The following is a 17,114-nucleotide window of genomic DNA, read 5'->3' on the forward strand; positions in this document are numbered from 1 at the left end:
CGGGCCTGTGAGATACATTCTGAAAACAAAGTAAAAGCCTTTTGTTGATATACAGACTGAAGGATATCTGTCCATGGATACCCACTGACCACCAACAGGAACCTCACTATTCACAGTCACAGCCTGTGCCTGTTCCTCCTCTTCAATCACATTTCTGTTTTCCCTGGCCCTTGCCCTTCAGTGCTATTCTTCACTTATCCACCAGACGACCTCAGACTTTTTCTCCTTTTTTCATGACCTGATTGATTTTAGCAGGTCCCTCTCATTTTCAGGTGAGGTTAAAAATACAGAAAATTTAAATGGGAAGGCAGCGGGAGAAATGAGTAAAATGCAGGAGCATCTCGGGAAAAGCAATCAGAATCTAAAAAAAGATGTTGTCAATGTAAATCAGTGTGCACTAACAAGGACCATAGTGCATTGCTGTTGCTACATTGGTAATGCCATGACCCCATTTCAAGTGCCTTCCTTAGAAAAACTCGTGTGACTGTGCCAGCTGATGAGCCCTACTTCCTCTGAAGTGTGCTTTGATGGCAATCAAAACTTTCTGCAAGTTTTCAGTATACACTCTGGTTTCATTTGGTGTCAAAAGTGTGGAGAGCCTCCTCCTGTTTTACTGTCAGGAGGCTCAGCCAGTAACAGATCTGCTGTTTCAGGGTCAGATGCAGGCCATATCTCGAGGTACTAGTGGCAACAAGAACAACAGAGTAAGTTTAACCTACTAGAATTTTGGTTCAGCAAATGGCAAGCCATGTCTGTATTATCTACATCCCAGTTTCCACTTGGATGAGATCTACTGGACACAAGAGAGTTCCTGCGACACCAAAACATCAGACCCTATGACTCGATATGCTCCAGTCCACTTTGCCATTCCACTGTGACATTCCTAATTAAATGTTTGTAGCTTAATTAGCCAAAGAAACAGTACAAGTAACAGGCTGTGTTGTGTTCACAAAACAGAAGGACAATATCCATTAGATGTTTTCTTCAAGATACAGAAGGAATCAGAATCAGAATCAGAATAAGAATCAGAAGAAGCTTTGTTGCCAAGTACGATTTTACACATGCGAGGAATTTGTTTTGGTGATGTTGGTGCATGACAAATCTTCTAAAAATAATGGCTGCTGCGACACCACCTGAGGCCACAGGTGCGCCACACCCTTGATCTTTGGCAGTTTGCTTACCAGGAGAAGGTGGTAGTGGAGGACGCCATCGTCTACTTGCTACACCGATCCCTCTCCCACCTGGACAGGGGCAGCGGTGTGGTAAGGATTACATTTTTGGACTTCTCCAGCACCTTCAAAACCATCCAGCCCCTGCTCCTCAGAGATAAACTGACAGAGATGGGAGTAGGCTCGCACCTGGTGGTCTGGATTACAGACTATCTGACAGGCAGACCTCAGTATGTGAGACTGGGGGACTGCAGGTCTGACACCGTGGTTTGCAGCACAGGAGCACTGCAGGGGACCGTACTCTCTCCAGTCCTGTTCACCCTGTACACATCGGACTTCCATTACAACTCAAGAGTCCTGCCACGAGCAAAAGTGTCCTGCCACGTGTCGCAGACGACACTGCTATCCTGGGCTGTATAAGGAACGGACAGGAGGAGGAGTACAGGATGCTGATCCAGGGACTTTGTCACTTGGTGCGACTCCAACCACCTGCACCTCAACACCACCAAGACCAGGGAGATGGTGGTGGACTTCAGGAGGCCCAGGCCTCATCCAGAGCCTGTGACCATCAAAGGGGACTGTGTGGAGATTGTATGGACATACAGATACCTGGGAGTGCAGCTGGATGATAAAATGGACTGGACTGCCAACACAAATGTCCTGTGCAGGAGAGGACAAAGCCAACTGTACTACTTCAGAAGGCTGGCGTCCTTCAACATCTGCAAAAAGATGCTGCAGATGTTCTACCAGACTGTGGTAGCAAGTGCCCTCTTCTATGCAGCAGTGTGCTGGGGAGGCAGCATCAAAAAGAGGGACGCCACACGTCTGGACAAACTGGTGAGGAAGGCGGACTCTGTTGTGGGCACAGAGCTCGACAGCCTAACATCTGTGGCAGAGCGATGGGCGCTGAGCAGGCTCCTGTCAATCATGGACAATCCACTGCATCCGCTGCACAGCGTCATCTCCAGGCAGAGGAGCAGCTTCAGTGACAGGCTGCTGTCACTGTCTTGCTCCACTGACAGACTGAGGAAGTCGTTCCTCCCCCATGCCATGTGGCTCTTTAACTCCACTCAGGGGGGAAACGTTAAACATCAATGTCAACATTCCTCAGTGTTCTCAATGGAATCTGTACAACACTCTGTTCAACATGCACCTTAACTTGCTTTCTGTTTGCACTGGACATTAAACTCAGGACATCTCATGTAAACTCATTTAAACACGTGACATTAAAACTTGCTTTCTGTTGCATCGGACATTTTTACTGTTACTTCTGTCTGGACATTTTTACCTGCAATTATCCTTGCACTGGACATCTTTAATTTTAATTCTGTTTGCACTGAACATCTGGACTTGTGGACAGTTTTACATTTTTTTTACCTTTAACTTTTAACTCCTTGCTTGCTGTGCTTTTAGATTATTTATTGAATGCCCTTTATTTAAAATTTGGAGAATATGCTGGAACTTGTGAATTTCCCTTGTGGATGTATAAAGTATCTATCTATCTTAAAAAGTAAAAAATATAATAATATAAATGTATATACACGGTCTGTTTTTAACAAGGAAAATCCAAGCTGAGCGTTAACGTAGAGTTATGGCAAGGTCAAAGTGACAAGTAGAGGCAGAGGTGGAGTGTGAAGAGTGTTTGCGGCGGGGGGGGGGGGGGGGGGGGGTGACAGCAGACGGGTAAAAACTGTTCTTGTTGCATGAGGTTTTGGTCCTGATGGACCGCAGCCTCCTGCCAGAGGGGAGTGTCTTGAAGAGTTTGTGTCCGGGGTGGGAGGGATCAGTCACAATCTTTCCTGCTTGCCTCAGGGTCCTGGAGGTGTACAGGTCCTGAGGAGATGGGAGATTGCAGTTAATCACCTTCTCTGAAGACCAAATGACATGCTGCAGTCTGCCCTTGTCCTTGGTGGTCGCAGCAGCATACCAGAAGGTGATGGAGGAGGTGAGGATGGATTCAATGATGGCTGTGTAGAAGTGCACCATCATTGTCTTTGGCAGATTGAATTTCTTCAGCTGCCGTAGGAAGTACATCCTCTGCTGTGCTTTCTTGATGAGGGAGCTGATGGCCTCTTTAACATTAAGTGGCCTCTTCCTTTGCCAACCTTAGCTGTCTGAGTTGGGCTGTGAACCAGAGTTTGTCATTGCTGTAACTCACCCTGATGTGCGATGGAACACAGCAGTCCTCACAGAAGCTGATGTAGAACGTCACAGCCTCCGTGTACTCATCCAGACTGTTGGTAGCAGTCCTGAACACATCCCAGTCAGTAGCGTTCAAAGATGCCTCGAGATCCTCCACAGCCTCACTGGTCCACTTCCTTGATATCCTCACTACAGGTTTGCAGAGCTTTAGTTTCTGGCTGTACACAGGAATCAGGTAGACCATGACGTGGTCAGAGTGGCCCAGTGCAGCATAGGGGACAGCGTGATAAGCATCCCTGACTGTGGTGTAACAGTGATCCAGAATATTCTCCTCTCTGGTCGAGCAGGGAGTTATTGAGTGAGGTTATCTTTGTTAAAGTCACCAAGGACAATAACTAAAGAGTCCGGGTTGGTCCGTTCCACACACAATATCTGGTCGGCAAGCATGCTCTGTGTGTCCTGCACGTTGGCCTGCAGCGGGATGTAAACGCCGACCAAAATGAATGAAGCAAATTCATAGGGTGAATAAAAAGGCTTACAGTTAATGATGAAAGATTCCAGGTCAGGAAAACAGTGCTGCTGGATCACTGTCACGTCGTTGCACCAACCATTGTTGATGTAGAGACAGATTTCTCCACCTTTAGTTTTGCTGGAAAGAGAGTTCTTCTCTGGTGAACGAGCTCCGGGTACGGTCGCAAAAAACACAGTTAAAACACAAAACAAAACAAAACAATGCGCACCAACACACTGAGGCAGCCATCCGTGGCGCCATCTTGACTGGAAATGCCTACACCCCACTGTCTCTCAGTTACGTGGAGTTTAGCAGTCTCCTCTGCTGCTATAAAAGGGCCAGCCTGCCATTAAACCCACCAATGAAATGACACGACAGCCCCATCATTGTCTGAGCCTGAAGAAACTCAAGTAAGAGGCTATTGTCAGCCATGGTTCAGTTTTCAGTACCTGGCACCTGAAGTAATTTTGTTGATATTAACAACTATCTCTGATATTTGCTCATAACTGAACCAGCCCTAGCCAGGCCCAAAATATCCAAGTCATTTCTTGTGCTCCATATATTATAATGGTGTATTTTAGATGTTTAATTCCAAAAGGGGAAAAAGAGAATAGATTGTGATGAATCAGTTTGTCCAGTGTCAATTTTTGTTTTGTTAAAGAATGTTTATGGAATCCAGCACCTGGCATTAGCCAATCAGACACAAAAGTCAATGCCTACTCTTTGCAGATGACCTGGTATTCCTGGAACATACACAAACTATACCTACCTCGTCCTGAGCATCAGCCACAGGTAGCTAACCTGCGCAAAGATGAACAACCTGTGAGACAAGGAAAGACAAGTTATTTATGCCATCAAAATGACCAACAACATCATCATGACAGATTAAAATGAACTAGTTCACACTCATAGTTCACAATTTTGAATTTTTGAGTTCACAAAAAAACAAAAAAAAACAAAAACAAAACATAGTTCTGGTGGTGGATAGCTTCTACCTGGCTTTTTTTTTTTTTAATGATGAATAGTAGAAATCTCCAAACTACATGTAGCAGGCTGCAGGAAATGGGTAGGGAATTTTTCATATCTAAATGAGGCAAATTGTAACTACCTTCCTTTTTAAAAGGAGCTGTCTTTATGTATATTTACAACTTTTGTGGCTTTGTGGACTGTGATCACTCAGGCTCACTTCAACTTATAAATGATCCAGTGATTCAAAGTTAAACATCATATTTCTAGTGTTTTCCAGTAGTTCCAGTGTAATAAGACCATTATAGTTCCAGTATTTCCAGTGTAATAGTAACATTATAGTTCCAGAATAATTACCTTTGAGTTTAAAATCCTACAACATTCCCCCTTGTGTGACTGAAAAGTCACATCCTCCAACTCATCTATGACAAACTCAGTATCTTGCCTGGGGACAGGAAAACAATGTCCCAGTCAGTCAAAGTATGAGAGTATGTTCAATAGGGATGGGAATTGAAAGACCGGTTCTTGTTGAGAACCGGTTTTTCAATTCCGCAAATGACATTGCACATTGCATGTTACGTAGCTTACGCAAGCTACGCAATGTGCATTGCTCGAAAACAAACGTTCGAAAGTTTGGTTACATTTCATGAGAAAAAATGACAACAGGGCAACTTGCAATACTTGCAAAGTGGATATTTCATCAAAGGGAGGAAATACCACTAATATGCAGAAACATTTGCGCACACACACAGCATGCGATAACTTTAAATGAATGTGGCATTTTTGATCCGCTCTAGAGTGAATCTCAACCCAGCAGCAGCGGCAACGTTAGCACGTCCTCTGCTGTTAATACTGCAGGTAACTCTGCCTATTATGTTAGTGCCATTTGCCTCAACGTAAAACTTGCTATTACCAACTGTTAACGCTGAATGAATGCCTTCTCATGCATTACTTTTAGATGACCATGACGAGAGACAGAGTCTGACTGGCTTAGAGGCCAGCAGTACTCGCTCCAGTTCACGTCTACCTTTAGCTTCCGAGTGGATCAGGAGATCCAGCTGTACAGAAGCCTGTAGAGCTGAAGTTCCATTGGACCTGACTTGTCACCGGCTGACATAGTTTTATTTTTGAGTGCTCAGCTCATATATCTTTTTTAAAAGGAGAATTTAATTTCTATTAGAAAAATGTTGAACATGTTACTAGACGTTCTTGTGTAATTGCCACAGAATAATTTTCAAAGCTTCCAAGGTTTCTTATGGTCAGGTCCTGAGTTCTAATCCTGTGGGCTCTTGCAGCGACCCTTTTCTGATGTTTAAACCTGGAGGTGCACATGAATGTGCTGTAATGTGGGTAGTGCTTGAGTGCAGCCACAAAGACTTGTCTTGGCATGGTGAGAACATCCCTGAGAAGCTGTGACAAGGAGATGTCAGGTGCTATTTCTGCTTGGGGCACGTTTGCCTCCTTGTTGGGTTTCATGGGAAGGGACCCCTCTGCCTCCTGAGGATCTGCAATATTCTCTCGCAGTGCATCTGCTGGCACAACTGCCAGTGCACCCACCGATCCATCCTCTTGCCCACTCGCTGGGGCATCTACTGGCACACCTGCCAGTTGCCCTACTTCTGAGGTGTCAGGGGAGTCAGATTCGTTGCTGAGGACTCACACAATCCCGTGAGCAGGAAGATTCATCCAGTGGTTGTGGCTGTGATAGGTTGCATCCCTCATAGTTCCGTCCCTCATGGGTTGGTGGTTGGCACCATCCCTCCTGTGGCTGTGCCTGGTCCCATCTGTCCTGTGGTCCACAACCATTGTAGGTTCCTAGGAGCAACTGAGCAACTGAACCTCTGCAACACTGTGGAAGGAGCAGCTCAGTTTGGTCCTGCAATCACCGGGCCTGTCTGTCATCCACTACTTCTCCTGTCTCATAATTTCAAATCTTCATTGTTTGAAAAGCAATCAGCTTTACTACAGTATATCCCATGTGTATTCCTACTGCATCGCAAAAGTGGGAGCCGTCAACAAAAAACGTGAGGTCTGCAGGGATTGGTTGATTGTGCAAATCTTCTTGTACCTGCATAAACATGTTTATGAGGCTCACCTTCACATGCTAACACCATCCTGGTTGCAGTATTGATGTTGTTCCAGCACTGGATAGTGAGTTCAGGTGCGGATAGGATCACCTCCTGGCCAGTCTTCCTGGCCTGGGTCAAAACAAACAGCTGGCTAGTAAACAATGCATGCAATTGCTGAGATGTATACAGTGTCACTCGGTACCCCATTGTTAATGAAGAAGCATTTTGAAAGGCAAACACGGCTGCTGCCAAGCCTTGGTAGCAGGGTGGCAACCCTGTCTCCACATTATCTAGCTTGGTACTATAATAAGCTAGTGGATGTTTCCCTGTCGGGAAATCTTGCATCAGCACTGCACATGCATAGCCTGATCTCTCAGCAACACACAGATGAAATGGTTTTGAATAGCCTGGATTTGCTAGTGCTAGAGGTGCTCTGCATGTGTTCCTTCAATGCTTGAAAGGCCCCTTTGGCTTCTTCTGACCACAGCAACTCGGTGGCATTCTTGGATTGCCCTGCAGCTTTGATCAATGCCTGCAGTGGTGCTGTTTTAAGGGCATAGTCACAGAGCCATGGCCAGCTGTATCCTACCATGACCAGAAAAGAGAGCATCTGACCTACTTTCTGTGGTTTTGGGATTTTGGTTATGGCCTTGACATGGCATGGGGCAATTTAGCTTTTATCCCCATAGAGCCATAGTTTACTTTTTGTTGGCAGAATTGCAGTTTATCCTTACTTACTTTGTGTCCACCAGTTGCTAGTGTGGTTAGGACAGCGGTTGAGTCTTTTTCACACTGGTCAATGGTGGGTCTACAAATTAGATCATTATCTATATACTGAATTACAGTACCGGGGACCTGCAGATTTTGCAGATCTTGGGCCAGCACTCTGTTGAAGATTGACAGACTTTTTTTTACTTTTATGCTCACTGGCTGTGCTGTTTTGACATCTGTCTTGTGTTTTGACCACAGTTCTGATGGTATTGTGCTCCGCAAAGTCTCTTGATCTGCAGTTAATGGCTTTTGAGTTGGTGGTCTCTCATTCACTATGACTTTCTCGGCTACTCCTACATCATACACCTTCATTGATATCCTTCTGCTTTGTTTGTCCAGAGAGATATGAATGTTTTAGTTGTCAATGGTTTCCCATCTCATAGTACATGAGATTCATATCCTTCGGTTATCAGCAATGTTAGGTGGGGTGTAGAGTCCTGGACTTGAAAGCACTCTTGTAGTTCTTGTGGCAGCTCCACAGCTGCTGCTGCTCCTTATGGTCCCAGATAAATGTCATGACTGATAATGGAGTATTGTTCCTTGTTGAACATTTCTTCACAGCATATGTCATAGTCCTTGTGGTCTTGGTGCTCATCATACTGAAGGGTACAGTGTAGTGGTAGTTGTGTGTCTTCAGCTTTTCCCAGCTTTGCCTTTATTCAGGGTTCCCATGTCTTCCACCGTAAGTATAGCGCTGACACTGAGTGCTGACAGTGGTTGCACATGTCCATGTTTGTGTCACCCTGCTGGATCATTAGGGGCATCATGCCAGGTGGTGGGGAAAAATATTTAGAGACCATCTTGGATGCACATGATTTTAGCTTTTAAAAGGGCAAGAAATATCTCTTCCTAGCAAATTGACTGGCGTGTTGGCTGAATAGAGTAATGGTGCAACTATGGATTTTCCTGTAATTAGCATGGGGACTGGCTACATGAGAGGCATAACTTTGGTTTTCCCAGGAAAGCCTCAAGTTTTGACAGATGAATTTGAGAGGGAAAGAGTGGAGTCAGTCCTGCCAATGCATGTGTAGGTTGCACCTGTGTCCACCATGAAAGTATGCTCTTGATTCTGTATAATAACTGGTATGGTGGGTTCATCTTGCAGTTGTGATGATAGTACAGGCAACATAGCTTCCCCTTCTGGCTTCTCTAGGCACCCCTAGTCCCAGTTTGTGGCTGGGCCCATCCAAGGAGCTCCCTTTGTTCTCTCCCACTCCTTTTGAGTGCACCTTTAGTTTATTTATTCTCCACTCCTTATGAGTGCGCTTTTTGTTGTTATTTATTGTTAATAAATTCTCGTTTCAATTGATTGCTGTGTTCGGGTCTGCATCTTTGGGTCCAAACAAATTTATTAGGCAAAAGCCTAACAGCATTATTGGGTTTTGATAGGTACCCTCATTATCGCCTACTGGGCTACCAACGTGCACATGGATGGATGGTAGTGCTGCTGTCACTGGGACAGCTGATGGCATTTGCAGTGGTCCTTGTTGCGCCTGTGGCTTGGGACACCACTGAAGTCTGGGTGATTGGTTTTTCAGGAGTTTGAATCTGGACTTGGACAATTGTTACCAATGGGGCTTGAGTCTTGGCTTTGTCTTTTCCTTCCTTTCAACTGGACATTTCTCCCAGTTGGAGCTGTGTCAGTTTAAAGGCAAAGTTTTTGTTTAGTTGTTCTGATTCTCACTTTTCCTTTCTGCACCTGTCCACATGATGTAGTATTGCTCTGAAAATAGCTGCCACTCCATCTTCATCAACCCTACAATACCATCCACGTGTTTCTGCACTTCTGGAGGCATGGTCTTCTTCACCATTAGTTTGAACAGGGACTCTGTGGTGCAATTAGCATTCCAAGTCCTTCCTGTGTCTTCTTTCCACTTGCGTTGAAAGTTATGCAGGAACTTGGACAGGCATTCGTCATCCTTTCAGGTTTCTCCTTCCAGTTTAGAGGGGTCCATCTTTTCAGGATAACTTTCCTTAGTTCTCTCCATATGTCATTACAATGTCCTCTAAATCCCACATCGCCTGCTGTGTTTCCGTTCACTACCATTGACAAATTTGCATCTTTGAAAATTTTTTCTGCGGGATGCTTTCCTGCCACATGCATCAGCAGGGCTTTGATGTCTCTGCAGGCCAGTTGTATTCTCTTCCAAGGAAGTGATCCATTTATCTGCCCCATCAGTGAGTGCAGGCAGCCTATCTGCTAGGCCAACCATCCATAAATGACAATGGCACATAACAGCAAGTCTGTCCTGGTCCTTTGGTTACTATAGGACACATAGATGCATCTTCTCTGCCCCTGTAAGATAAACCATACGGCTCTCCACTCCTATTTTTGGTCTGTCGTTCTGAAGCATTTGGGCTCATTCAGTTATATGCATGCTTTTTTCCAGGTCACACACTTGCTCTCTGATTCCTCAGCCTTCATTTTTTACTCATCAGTACTTGCCACTCAGTTAAATGCTCGTCTTCTCTGTGCACTGTACCTGATAGATGTATCACCATTTTCCCTGCATTGTTCTGGTGTCTTTCTGTAGTGTCATGATTCTCATGTTGCATTGTTCTGAGTGTTTGTAATGGTGTTGACATTTGGTACTGCTTGATTTCCTCCAGTAATTGGTCGGTCTCAGCTGTCATCTGCTCAAGTCGTGCTTCTTTCTCCTCAAGTGACTGTGTGACTGGGCTAATGCTGCCACTAGTGTCTTGCCACTGTCTTGGGGTTTGTTAAACTTGGACTTGTCTTTGCCGCTGTATTTCATCCTCTTCTCTGAGGAGCAGGCATCTCTTGTCATTTTCTGATGCATCTTTTTCCCAGACTCTTCTTTTATCCTTTTCCATGTATTCCCATCTGTCGTATGTAGGGGGTAGTTCATGTCCCTCTAATCACGCTTCTCTGATAACACCCTCTATCCATTCTCAGGGTTTCTTCCATTGAACTTTCTTGATAGTCCATTCTGTCTCTGTGCTGGAATGAGTTTCCTTTCTTCATTCTCTCTACATATTCTCTTCTGCCTCTGGTTGTTGATGTGCTTATATCTGTTTCTTCTGCCTCTTCGTCTGTGTCGTTTCCACCAATCTTGCCTGATTCAGCCACCGGCGCACCCCCCCCCCCCCCCATCTAAACTGCCATGCATTGGAGGAGTGCGTATGCGGAGCAGGCAGAGCGGACCCCAGCGCGGGATTGGCTCGTCATTGAGGTGTGGTCTCCCTCCGCCTCCCACCTCCCACCTTTGGCTGGATTGGTGCAGTGTCGGGACCCGTTCACCAATCTCAAGGCGCCAATCGAGGACTGGATGCAGAAAGTCTCAGGCGGACCGGCAGTTGGGGCAGCTGTAGTTGTTGTATTGTTAGTGTGAGAGGCACTTCGAGTTATGAGAAGGACTGGGTTTATGTTAAATTGTAGTTAATCAGAGAGGGTTTTGTTTTGGATTGTTTTCAGAGAGTCCTCTTTTGGTTTTGATTGTTTTTTGATTTATCAGCACTCGCTGGCCCATTTCCTTTTAGTGTTGCCTCAGGTCTTGTTTGTAATCATCATTTTTCTTACCTTTATAATAAATAACTTTGCTTTAACCAATTCCGACTGGTCTATGTTGCTTCCCTTTTTCCCACCATGAGCTAGGGGTTGTAACACATTGTCATCTGACTCCTCTACTTACTTTTTACCTCTTCATTTCATTTTGCTGCTCTCCTCCTTTCCCTTTTCTCTTCTTTTGCTGGTGTTCTCTTACTCTGGGTGTTCTGTTCAGTTCTATTATGGCAGAACAGTCAAAACTCCAGATGGGAGGAGCATAAAGTGTAGGTTGAGGGGGTGATTGCGGTCAAGTGCTGTGGTGTGAGCTCAGAAGGTGTATGGTTGTATTTTTCTTTTTAATAGGGCATGTACGAATATTCTCTTTGACATTTTGCACAGAGCTTGTGAAACATTGCAAACTGGCATAAGAGATAAGATAGTACTTTATTGATCCCACACCAGGGACATTTAGTCGTTACAGCCAGCAGGTTACAGAAAGCAGATACAGCGGCATAAGAGGTAAAAAAAAAATAAAAATATGAAAGTTTAGAAAAAAAACAACTATGTATATGTACATTTTTACAGATTAGAAAAAACAGTAAATGCCAAATAATCCTACTGCTATAGACAAGTACTGTTGCTAGCCTTCCTGTGTGGAGTTTGCATGTTCTCCCCGTGTTCACCTGGTGTGTCCTCCACAAAAAAAAAATATACCCCCACTAAAAACATGCAAGACATGCAAGAAGATCACCACCTGACCAATGGTGATGAAAAGAGTTGGGTCCCCAGGTGCCACTGTCGGCTGGCAGCCCACCACTCCTGGTCTGCCGCGGAGGAAGGACGGACCAAGGATGGGTTAAATGCAGAGAAAATAATTTCATGGAAGCATGGCGTGTGCATGTAGTGTGCAACTAACTATGTGTGTGATAATAAAAAGTACGTTTCTTTCTTCTTTCTTAGTAGTCTCATGAGAAAAACTAACTACTGACACGACATGTATTGCACTTGAGAATACTATTGTACTTGAGAAAATATTAGCCTAACAATCTCATTAATGTTTAATTTATAGAAATATTAGAAGTCTGGATCTCATAGTTCCAGACTAGCCAAACCATGTAAATTTGAGAGAATTTAAGTTCATCATAATTTGTGGGTTGGGCTATTATTGATCAGTTTTCCAAATTGCACCTCCTCATGTACCTGAGTAGACTTTGCTGAACACTGTCCTCCAATTTCACCTAATCCGGTCAATCAGCCTCCCACTACAGGTAAGGTAGTAGAAGTAGTAGTAGTAGAGTTCCTTGAGAAGAGTTCTAAATTTCCTACAATTAAAAAGCTTTTCCCCACAGGATTTTGCAGAATAAATATAAATATGACAAAGTGTGTCTTTTCCTTCCTTGCTGGATCACAGTCACTTTCTCCTGTTGAGATCGGTGATCAATATTTATTACTCCATCCCTCTTCTTGGTCTCATGTAAGCTACATTGATTAAGACAGCTGTCATGCTAAAAAAAATGGTTGTCTGCCAAAAGAAACGTTTCGATCGCCTAGTTATACGTCTACAGCTGCTTTTATCTAGATCTAACAGTCTTAATATGTAAATAGACAGAACATTATGTCTGTGGTAATAGCACCGGTTTGACTTTGTGAAACTAACATTTCTTGTAACCCAATAATCACAAGCTTGCATGTAAAATAATGGATGTAAACACTTCTTTGGCCACAGTTGTGATTACTGGGTTACAAGTACAGTTCACAAACATACCCTTGCAATCATCACTGATATAAAGTTGGATCATTACAATTCCTTACTATTAGGCTGCCCAAATCTGTTGCTTAATGTTCTCCAGTTGCTCCAGAACACTGCAGCATGTGTCTTGACAAAAAAACAGGAAAAGAGATCATATTTATTTTCTTCAATATTAGCCACTCTGCACTGGCTCCCTATAAAATTGAGAATAGAATTCAAAATCATTCTCCATACTTACAAAGCCATAAATGGTGAGGCACCATCTTATCTTAAGGAGCTCATAGTACCTCTTACCTCACTAGAACACTGTGCTCCCAGAATGCAGGCTTACTTATGGTTTCTAAAGTCTCCAAAAGCAGAATGGGAGCCAGAGCCTTTAGCTATCAAGCTCCTCTCCTGTGGAACCATCTTCCAGTCTCTCCTTGGGAGGCAGACACCCTCTCTACATCTAAGGGTAGGCTTAAAACTTTCCATTTTCATAAAGCTTGTACTTGGGGCTTGCTCAGGCTTGCCTTGGACCAGCCCTTAGTTATGGTGCTATGGGATTAGACCTTCGGGGGACTTCCAAAGATACTGGTTCTGCTTGAGCTCAAACTTATACACAAACACACAAACTCAGGCACATTACAGTCTGGATTATCTGTTGAGCTCCTCATGGCAGAAGGAACAAAAATCCTGCTGAGCTTCATTCTCTTCCATGCAAGCGACCTGTAATGGGGACCAGATGGGAGGAACACAAAGTGTGGGTGTAGGGGGTGACTGCAGGTCATGCAGTGGCTGTGCAATTGAGGTCTGGGAGGTTGGGGGATGGGAGGCCAATACTCTTGGCGGCCTTGCGTGTTATTTGTGTAAGCCTGTTCTTAGAGAGGGTTAACAGCATATTAAAGACGCAGGGGGAGCAGTAGAGGAGGATGAGTTAAACAATACTTTTGTAAAGTAACAGCAGAAGACAGGGGGCAACGGAAAGTGCTCTAAATCTTTGTTGGCAGCTTTCATGGATGTCAATTGTTTGTAGTTCAAAGTTCAGTTTATTGTTCAGGGTGATGCCAAGATATTTGTGGCTCTCACCCATTTCAGCAGCTTCGTGTGCTGCGTGTGCTGGAGGAGTTGAAGACCAATTCCTTTGTTTTGGATACATTTAACTGCAAGTGATTGTCCGAAGTGATTGTCCGTGCACCACTGTGTGAGATGGGAGATGTCATGGTAGCTTGGAACCGAGTTGTTTTTGATGAGTAGTGCGAGTACTGCAGTGTCGTCTGAGTATTGGAGGAATGTGATGATGGGTGAGGGACTGACACAGTCATTGGTGTAGAGGGTAAACAGGAAGAGGCTCAAGACACAACCTTGTGGGGCTCCAGTTTTGGTGATGGAGGATGAGGATGTTGTACTGCCCACTCTAACAGATTGTGATCTGTCACAGAGGAAGCTGTGTACCCAGTGGATGAAAGGTGGTGGGACATTCAGTTGATGGAGTTTCCTGATCATCTGGTGCTGCTGGATGGTATTGAAAGCTGAGCTGAAGTCAGTGAGGAGGGCTCTGGCGAGGTTACTGGGTGATTCGAGGTGTTGTCGGAAGGGATGGAGGAGACATGCTACTGTATCCTCAGTACCCTTTTGGTCTTATAGGTGAACTGGTTTGGGTCCAAGAGTGGTTTGACAGTTGGAGGGATGATGTTGAGAGCCAGCGTCTAGGTGAACCCGACTATATCTAGTCAGTACCGCTCTTCCTCAAGCTCTAGCTCCTTCCCTATCAAAGAGGTGACATTCCATGTCCCAAAAGCCAGCTTCTGTGTCCGGGGATCGGACTTCCAAGGCCCCCGCCCTGGCCTGCTGTCCAATCCACACTGCACAAGACCCCTATGACCCCTATTTGCACTTACGCGTCAAACAGCAGTTCAGAGTACCCACCCTTTTTGGAGTCCTTGAGACGGGTGTCAGATAATGCCCCGACTGGGGACTCCATTGTCCTGATACGGGACTTCAACACTCACATGGGCAATGACAGTGTGATCTCGAGGGGCATGATTGGGAGGAACAGCCTGTCTGGTCTAAACCCAAGTGGTGTTCAGTTGTTGGACTTCTGTGCGAGTTGCAGTTTGTCAATAACCAACACCATGTTCAGACATAAGGAAGTCCATCGGTGCACTTGGCACCAGGAGGTCGTAAGTCAATGATCGACTTTATAGTCATATCATTTGACCTGTGGCCACAGGTTTTGGACATGTTTTGAGGAGAGCAGCAGAACTGTCAACTGATTACCATCCAGTAGTGAGTTGAATCAAGTGGCAGGGGAGGATGCCACGCAGACCTAGTAGGCCCAAACGAGTAGTGAGGGTCTACTGGGAATGCCTGGTGGAAGAACCTGTTAAGTTGGACTTGAACTCCCACCTCAACCAGTTAGTGTGTTCCAACTACAGAAGGATCACACTCCGCAGCCTCCCCGGCAAGGTCTACCCCAGTTTACCCCAATAGTTTAACTGCAGATCAAGGAGGAGCAATGCGGTTTTCGCCACAGCCGTGGAACCATGGATCAACTCTCTACCCTTGCTAGGGTGCTGGAGGGAGTGTGGGAGTTAGCCAAACAATCCACTTTTGTTTTGTGGATCTGGAGAAGACTGTGTTCCCAGGGGTATCCTGTGGAGGATGCTCCGTGAGTATGGGGGCCATCCAGTCCCTGTATTGATGTGTGAGTGTGAGTCTGGTCTGCATAGCCGGTAGTAAGATGGACCTGTTCCTGGTGAAGGTTGGGCTCCGCCAAGGCTGCCCTTTGCCACAGTTCTGTTCATAGCTTTTATGGACAGAATAGGTGCAGCCAAGTAGTGGCACATGTTGGGTTTGGTGATCTGAGGGTCTCATCTCTGCTTTTTGTGGATGATGTGGTCCTCTCATAGAACCATGACCTCCAGCTCTTGCTGGGGCAGTTCATGTGATAGTTGAAAACAATGTACACATGTATTAATTACTACAGTGATGAACATGTTTTATTGTATAGAGATGTTGCATCGTGGACGTCGATTCATGGAGGTACAACTTCAAAAAAACTATTTTTCATTATATTCTGTTATGTATTTTTTTGTGAGAAGTTCAGTGGTCTTTGACTCAGTGATCTACTGATCTACTGGTTGATTGCTTATGCCTGCCTTTGTGCAGTAGGGGGAGCTTGCGCTGCTTTCTGCACTTGAGATAAAGACATTAGTGAAGCAACACTACATTGAATCACTATGTCATTTTCTCCACTGTTTTCAGGGATATAACATTTGCAGTGAGTGTGAAGTGGCCATGATGATGGATGTGTGTATATTTATATATATATATATATATATATATATATATATATTTTTTTTTTTTTTTTTTTTTTTTTGGTCTCCAAGCTCAGGTTTTCTACCAGATGCCTGGGAGCTTGAGGGTTCTGCGCAGGATATTGGCTGTTCCCAGGAGTGCGCTCTTCTGGACAGAGACCTCAGATGTTCTTCTTCCTGGTATCTGCTGGAGCCATCCTCCCAGCTTGGGGGTTACCACTCCAAGTGCCCCGATCACTACTGGGACCACTTTAGCCTTTATGCCCCACATCTTCTCCAACTCCTCCTTGAGACCCTGGTATTTCTCCAGCTTCTCGTGCTCTTTCTTCCTGATGTTATTGTCACTTGGGATCACTACATCCACCACTGTGACTGTCTTCTGTTCTTTGTCTACCACCACTATGTCTGGTTGGTTCACCATCACCAGTTTGTCTGTCTGGAACTGGAAGTCCCACAGGATCTTGGCTCGGTCGTTCTGGATCACCTTTGGAGGTGTCTTCCGCCTTGATCCTGGGACCTCTAGCCCATACTTGGCACAGATGTTCCTGTGTACGATGCTAGCCACCTGGTTATGACGCTCCATGTATGCCTTCCCTGCCAGCATCTTACACCCCGCTGTTATGTGCTGGATTGTCTCAGGGACATCTTTGCACAGCCTGCACCTGGGGTCTTGTCTGCTGTGGGTGGCAGATCCCAGCCTCTATTGACCTTGTGTTCAAGGCTTGCTCTTGTACGGCCATGATCAGTGCCTCTGTGCTGTCTTTCAGTACAGCCTTTTCCAGCCTCTGGTAGGTCTAGGCACTCCAGTATCCATGTGTGTGGCATCGAGTCATAGGCCTTCTTGTAGTCAATCCAGGCTGTGCACAGGTTGGTACTTCTGGTCTTACAGTCCTGGGTGACTGCCCTGTCAACCAGTAGTTGGTGTTTGG

This window comes from Chaetodon auriga, chromosome 15 (genome assembly GCF_051107435.1).
Source record: "Chaetodon auriga isolate fChaAug3 chromosome 15, fChaAug3.hap1, whole genome shotgun sequence".
Lineage (NCBI taxonomy): Eukaryota > Metazoa > Chordata > Actinopteri > Chaetodontiformes > Chaetodontidae > Chaetodon > Chaetodon auriga.